The sequence below is a fragment of the Corvus brachyrhynchos genome, unplaced genomic scaffold, assembly GCF_000691975.1.
Source record: "Corvus brachyrhynchos isolate BGI_N302 unplaced genomic scaffold, ASM69197v1 scaffold266, whole genome shotgun sequence".
NCBI classification, from domain to species: Eukaryota; Metazoa; Chordata; class Aves; order Passeriformes; family Corvidae; genus Corvus; species Corvus brachyrhynchos.
The window spans coordinates 166233-172436 of NW_008238633.1; the positions used below are offsets into that span (position 1 = coordinate 166233).

Sequence of the window (6204 nt, forward strand, 5' to 3'; positions counted from 1 at the left end):
CTGCTTCATGTAGAACTAACTGTGCCCGCAGTGCTTCTGGCTGGACAAATGTGGGTCTGGAGTGTGAGGTTTTTCCATTTACATGCAGGATAGAAAATGAGGACTGTGCTGTAGTACCCTGTCTGGGGAGCATTGAGTGGGACAAGGAGTGTGTTTTATTGTTGTGAGGGAAGGGCTGATGTAGGTCTGTTGAAAAGCTAATTCTTTAAATGGAAGTATACCAGATTAAATGAGTAATTAAAATTCTGTAATGATTTCTTTAAAGCAGTTGTGGAGAAATCCCTGGCTGCAGGATCAAATGTGAAATGTCCCAGAGGCAGAGGACTGTTGGAATAGCATTGCACAGGTACCTGAATTAGGTGCTGTTCCGCATAGGGCAATAAAAAAAAGATTGCAATGACAGATACAGAAACTGCACTGAAATGAGTGTGTAAAAGAGGTGTTTACTAATTGTATGTGAAAACCTGCTCGAGAAGAACAGAAGTCAGAGCTGAAAACTCCTTTCTCCAGAATATGTCTGTTGTGATTCAGATGATGAGAGACGTAAGGTGTTTGCCAGTGCTGGTAAAGCACAGCCTTTATTAGGATTACCTTGCAGGTGTGTACCTTAGGAGAATCTAATGAGAATAAAGGTAGGGTATCTTGATGCAGGTTTATGGAAGATACAATGTTAATGATGTTCAGTAGTGACACTCAAGATGCTACAGAAACATCTGTTAGTGAAAGCATCCTCATCTAAGGCATTTAAAATTAGTCAGAACAGGATAAAAGTACACCAAATCCCAAAATCCCAAATCCTAATGTTATAGGTCTAGGGAAACTATTGGTCCTTCTTATGCTTTATATGCACAATTTTTTTTTAATTTCAGCTATGTGGTTCTTTCTGTGAAAAACTCTTTTTTTCGTGTCTGTATTTCTGTGGTGGTATGAGGTGGACTGAATATACCAAATTTCTGGCAGCCCTGCTCAGACCGAGCGATTTGGCATGGTTTGCCAACATTGTGGTTTTTTGTAAGAACCCAAAGCAGCAGCTCCTCTGTGGATCCTCAGAGATGGCGTCTGCCCTGAAATGCAGCGTTTATACGAAAATTTTAGATTTTGCTTTGTCCTTTATCGTTTCCCATGGAGATTCTGATGGGAGAGCAGGATAGGGGAAGAAGAAGCTTTGAACATTTTCAAGACATTTGATATAAAGCTTTTAACAAACTCCATCCCTTGCTGGTGGAATTGCATTTATTGTCACTTTTATGGTTTCTCATTTCCCTTCTCAGACTGTGAAGCAGACTGAGAGTTTGCGTGCTGAGAACTGTGTTTTTGCTGGTTTCCATGACGTTACTGCTGTTACTGACTGTTCTTGCATTAATATCGAACTGTATCTAAGCAAAAAGCTCTATAAAAATATGAAGGAGGCCTACAAGAGAGCTGGAGAGGGACTTTTTACAAAGGTATGTAGTGATAGAACAAGGGGGAATGGCTTTGAACTAAAAGCGCTCAGGCTTAGGTTGGATATAAGGAAGAAATTCTTCTCTGTGAGGTTGGTGAAGTCCTGGCACAGGCTGCCTGGAGAAGCTCTGGCTGTTCCATCTCTGGAAGTTTCCAAGAACAGGTTGAATGGGACTCTGAGCAACCTGGTCTAGTGGAAGGGGGTTGGAAGAAGATGGTGTTTGTCTAAGGTTTCTTCTACTCCAAACCATTCCGAGACTCTATGATTCCATGATCTAGCTTTCTCTTTTCTATTTCAGAAAGAGTCAGGCTTCTAAACCATCCACATCCTTTGTATTGCCTTTCAGATGGTTTGAAACTCAAACCCAGCAGTAATCTCCTGTGACTTGTGCTTAGCACAGCTCCTCCACGGGCATTTGCCACGTTTATATGCTTTGACTCACCAACCGCAGTGGTGGTCGGAAGTGAGCTGGGGGAGGTCAGTTCCTGTGAACATGGCGTTTAACCCATGAAGTGAAAGCTGCAGCAGGAGCTGCTCTTCCTTCTTTTTGGTTGTCTTAGATCTTAAGCAAGTAAGAAAAAATATGTGAACTTCTGCTCAAGCACAAGTAAGTGATATGCCTTTCTTTTGGTGGGGAATCGCAGTCCATGCCAGATTCTTGCTTGCTTTGAAACATAATGTTTGCTTGATTGCATCTGTTTCTGAAAGCTTATGGCGATGACTTTGCTGTCACTCTTTTTTGCTGAATTTAATGTTTTGGAATGCCAGAAAATTGTAAGCTAATAGTTGTCAGTGTCACTGAGCTGGGTTTTATAGCAGGGCTGTACAGCCCCACCACACACTGCCTTACAACCCTGCCGAGGTCTCAGCTGGGCCATGGACAGGAGGAAGAGGTGAGCTTTAAGTGGGTTTGAGGAAAATACTGGAGTTAATAAAGCAGCACAAGAGGAAGAAATAGGGTATACCTGGTAGCAGAGTGGGAAAGGCTTTGTGCTCCTTGCTGAGCAGAAGGAGAGGGCTGGGAGCTAATCTAGGGTGGGGCAAGGTGTGAAACAGCCGAAGGAGCTGTAGGCTTGCTTTGTTTCAGGGGAATACTGCAAAATCTCTTCCTCTAACAGAGGGCTAGAGGAGAAGTCCTGTGGGTTGGCTAATGTAGGATGTGCCAAACCCAGAGACTGTCATAACATTTCAGGTTCTTGCTGCTATCACAGACCTAAAAGGTATTTTTTTATTTTAAACTGGGGTTATTTTTGAACATAGCTACATAGGGACTGAGTGTCAAATACAAGATCCTTACCTGGCTTGTGTTGTGGTAGAAAACCCTGAGATCTGGAGTTTAACCACTTGGGCTCAACTGGTCTCTTTACTACTAAACTTAGTGGAGCACCCAAAATCCTTGTATTTTATCTTGGTCTACTAGAAAAAAGTATTTGTAGCCTTCAAGTTTCTGACTGCGTCTAAGGGAAATATTTCAAAAATACAGACTTTCTTCTGGGTGCAGTTAGTGAGGATAAGAGGAGACACTCAAGAAAGTTCTCTGTGCCATGATGTTCCTGGTGGCTTTGAATTCTGTCAGAAAAACTGATGTTACTTTTCCAATTCAGTGAAAATACAAATTGTAGCTCAACTGAGGCATTTCAGAAGTTTTGTTTAAGTTTTGCCTTAGCCAAAGCCTAAAATACCTATTATTTTATTAAAATAATACAAAAAATTACCTCTGAAAAGAAGAATAATCTGGGTCTTCTTTGCTTGGATTGGTTTTGAACAGAGGAATTATAAGCATCATTGTTCATGTGAGTAGAATTACAAGCCAGACATGAAATACTTGAGTTTAAATATATTAGAAGCACAAGGAGTGCACAGAGTAAACCTGAATCTCAGGGCAGGATTTTATGAGTTTGGAAGTGCATGCTCAGGTTTTTGGAGTGCCTGCTGTGAGCACCTGGGGGGTACTGGCACATTCCACAATACTGTGACCAGTGGGTCCATACGTAATACAACAAATGCTAACATCAGACTCGTTTCCAACCCACTCTGGGCAGCTCTGTTGTTAACTCTTTGTGCCTCACTTTGGGCAAATAAGGCTGTTGTGGTATAGGACTGGTATTCCCCATTTTAGTGTTCCACTGAAACACTCCAAATCATGTGTCACTTGCTCACTCTACCGTCCCCCTCTCCCTCCCCTTTGGTGGCTGGAGAGGAGAATTGGAGGAAAAAAGGTAAAGATCAGGAGTCGAGATAAGAGCAGCTTACTAGAAACAGCAATGAAGTAAGAAACAAAGGGTAACAGCAACAATATTAATAACAGAGGGTACAAGAGAGCTGAATGATTCATGCACGAGCACTCACCCTGTGGAAACCGGCAAAACCCCAACCACCCCCCAGGGTACCCGAACTGAAAGAGGCCTCTTCCCCTCGGTATGGAATAACCTCCAGGTCCCGGCCATGCCCCTCCTGGCTACTGCAACAATCAGCCCTGTCCTGGCCACAGCCAGGACACTGGTCTAGGAAGAATTTTCCTTATCCAACATGGACCAAAACTCAAGGAGGAGGCAGTTCTTTGTTGAGTCCTGCAGGTTTGGTGGGTGCCAGAGAGCAGGCAATAGGGGTCCATCACGGGCTCCCACTTCTGGAAACATGTGGCAGAACCAGATGTCTTGGGAGTGATTACCTGAATCTTATGTTGTCCCTCTCATCTCCCATTCCCAGTAGCACCTGTAATGCACTTGGCAAACTGGGTTTTACTTTCAGATAGTTTCGTGTGAAATAATCCAGTAAATCTTGTTTTCACGAGTCATTTTATAGCACTTAAAAAAATATGTAAGGAATTTTTGACTTCTGCGCAAAAGCAGTCCTTAAGGGCCACATCAAAGATGAAGAGAGAGAACCAGCTTGGTTTAAATTAAATAAAAAGAATGAAAGCCACTTCTGTGCTTTGCCCCTGCGTATTATTCTTGATTTAGGGCCAGCACTACATTTGATGTGTAAGGCACTTGTGTCTTTCCAAGTTCCTCTTCTTTCCTGGTGCTTATCAATTTTTTTTTCTGCCTTGTGCCCTTTGGATACTTTGGATCCTCTTGGTTAATGGGAAGTAGCATAAGACCTCATGAAGTATTTACTCTGCAAATGCCTCTGAGCACAAGTCCTAAAACATTCAGAGCCAAGTTTTGGGCAAGATGGATGTGTTGGTTGAGTAATTACCAGTGGAGGATCCTGTGCCATGATTGTTTGACAGGATTACACAGTAGAAGAAAAAAATTTATGTCTGAATTTATAAAATAAAGGTCAAAACACTCTATTTGCAGTACTGTAAGCAGCTTGTTAGAGGTTTTAACCTAGACAAAAGAGGTGTCTGGTGGGGCCACACATTTGAAACTAATGAAGGAGCCACTAGCTCATTGTTTTCAGTAAAAAAAGTAAGGTGGTTGGGCCTGCATTCACAGCGATGAATCCCAGGAGGAAAGAAAAAGGAATTGGGTTTTAATTCCTTTTGAAACTTCACAAAATTATACCAACAGGCTAGTCCTTTTTTGTGGCAGTGGTTGAAGAAGAATGGGGAATGCTTAGGGTAACTGGTACCTTACCCAAAGTCAGCATAGGGTAGCTGGGCTCGTCTTAAGATGATCAGCTGGGGATCCCCCAGGAATGTGGTGCTTGAGGGCAGGAGAAGCTGTGGCTCTCCTCCTTCAGCTGCTGTGGGGGACTGTGGACATGTCTGGCATCTACCAGGACTTCAGTGCTTTGCCAGAGCTGACACTGCTGCAATGCTTGTGTCATCAAACAACATAGCATGGGTTAGAGGGGTCTTCTAGTATTTTCTAGAGCTGTGGTAGGTGCAGAGATTTGTCCACTGAGGAATTGGATCACTGAAACAATTTTTGAGAAAATACAACATTGCTAGATTGCATTCCAGTCACACGATGGTGAATACCTGCTGAAATATTGAGCTCTGTTTTCTGCATGCTGCCCTTTTAATTTTCTCAAATTCAGGTTTTTCCCTTGTGTGCTGTTTTAATTTCTGGCTGTGTTGAGCTACTGTTCATAAGGAAGAAGTCCCAGTCCTTCCCCTTAAAATCTGGCCTGTGGCAGCACTGCTGCTGTCACAGGGAGGTTTTGGCACCCAAAGCCAAGCCATCAGTGCAAATTCTATCAGTCATGATGTATTTGCAATAATCTATTAATCTGCTCTAACAATCTTTTCTGTTTTCACAGCATTTTTCTGGTAAGTGAAATTATATTTGAATAGAACCTAGTACTTATAATTTCCTGTTTTTAGCTGGAAGGATGTTTTAATAGCTGGTCTCAAATCTGCTGAAAAGAAGATTTTTGTGGTAGAAATGCTAATGAAGCTTCAACCAGCAACAACTGGCAGCCATATATGGGGAATTCAGGGATTGTATATTTGGGTGGCAGAGATCAGTAAGTAGATTTGTGCCATCTGAATCTACTTTGACAACAAAATCTGCAGTCTGCATGGCTCAGACTCCAGGGGCTTTATTCAAAAGGTCACATCCTGATTTAATACCATTAATATAAATCCAGAATAATTTAGTTGATGTGAATGAGAGTGCTTTTCATTTCAGGTTTTTGATCTTAATAGGAATCTGGCTGAAAGTAGGTTTCACTTTTGAAGCTAAAGCCATGTTTTTGAAGACATTGCAGAAAGGCAAAGACTGGTTTTTCACCTTTAGGCGAATCCTTTCTATGTGATGCAGGCTACCCTCCACTCTAGTGAGATTCTGGTAAATTCAGCTAGTCCA

General features: G+C 42.2%; 1 protein-coding gene across 6 annotated transcripts in view; it reads left to right on the forward strand.

The window, feature by feature from the left end:
* The window catches only part of FGD3 (FYVE, RhoGEF and PH domain containing 3), a 72876-nt gene that overhangs the window by 16761 nt on the left and 49911 nt on the right, over positions 1–6204 (forward strand). Inside the window, exon 1 of one of the 6 annotated variants that reach the window (XM_017737342.1) lies at positions 1934–2051. The exons of the other annotated variants lie outside the window; for them this stretch is intronic. The gene's annotated coding sequence lies outside the window, so the exon portion shown is untranslated. Of the gene's footprint in view, positions 1–1933; positions 2052–6204 lie in introns of those variants that run through there. 6 annotated transcript variants of the gene reach the window in all.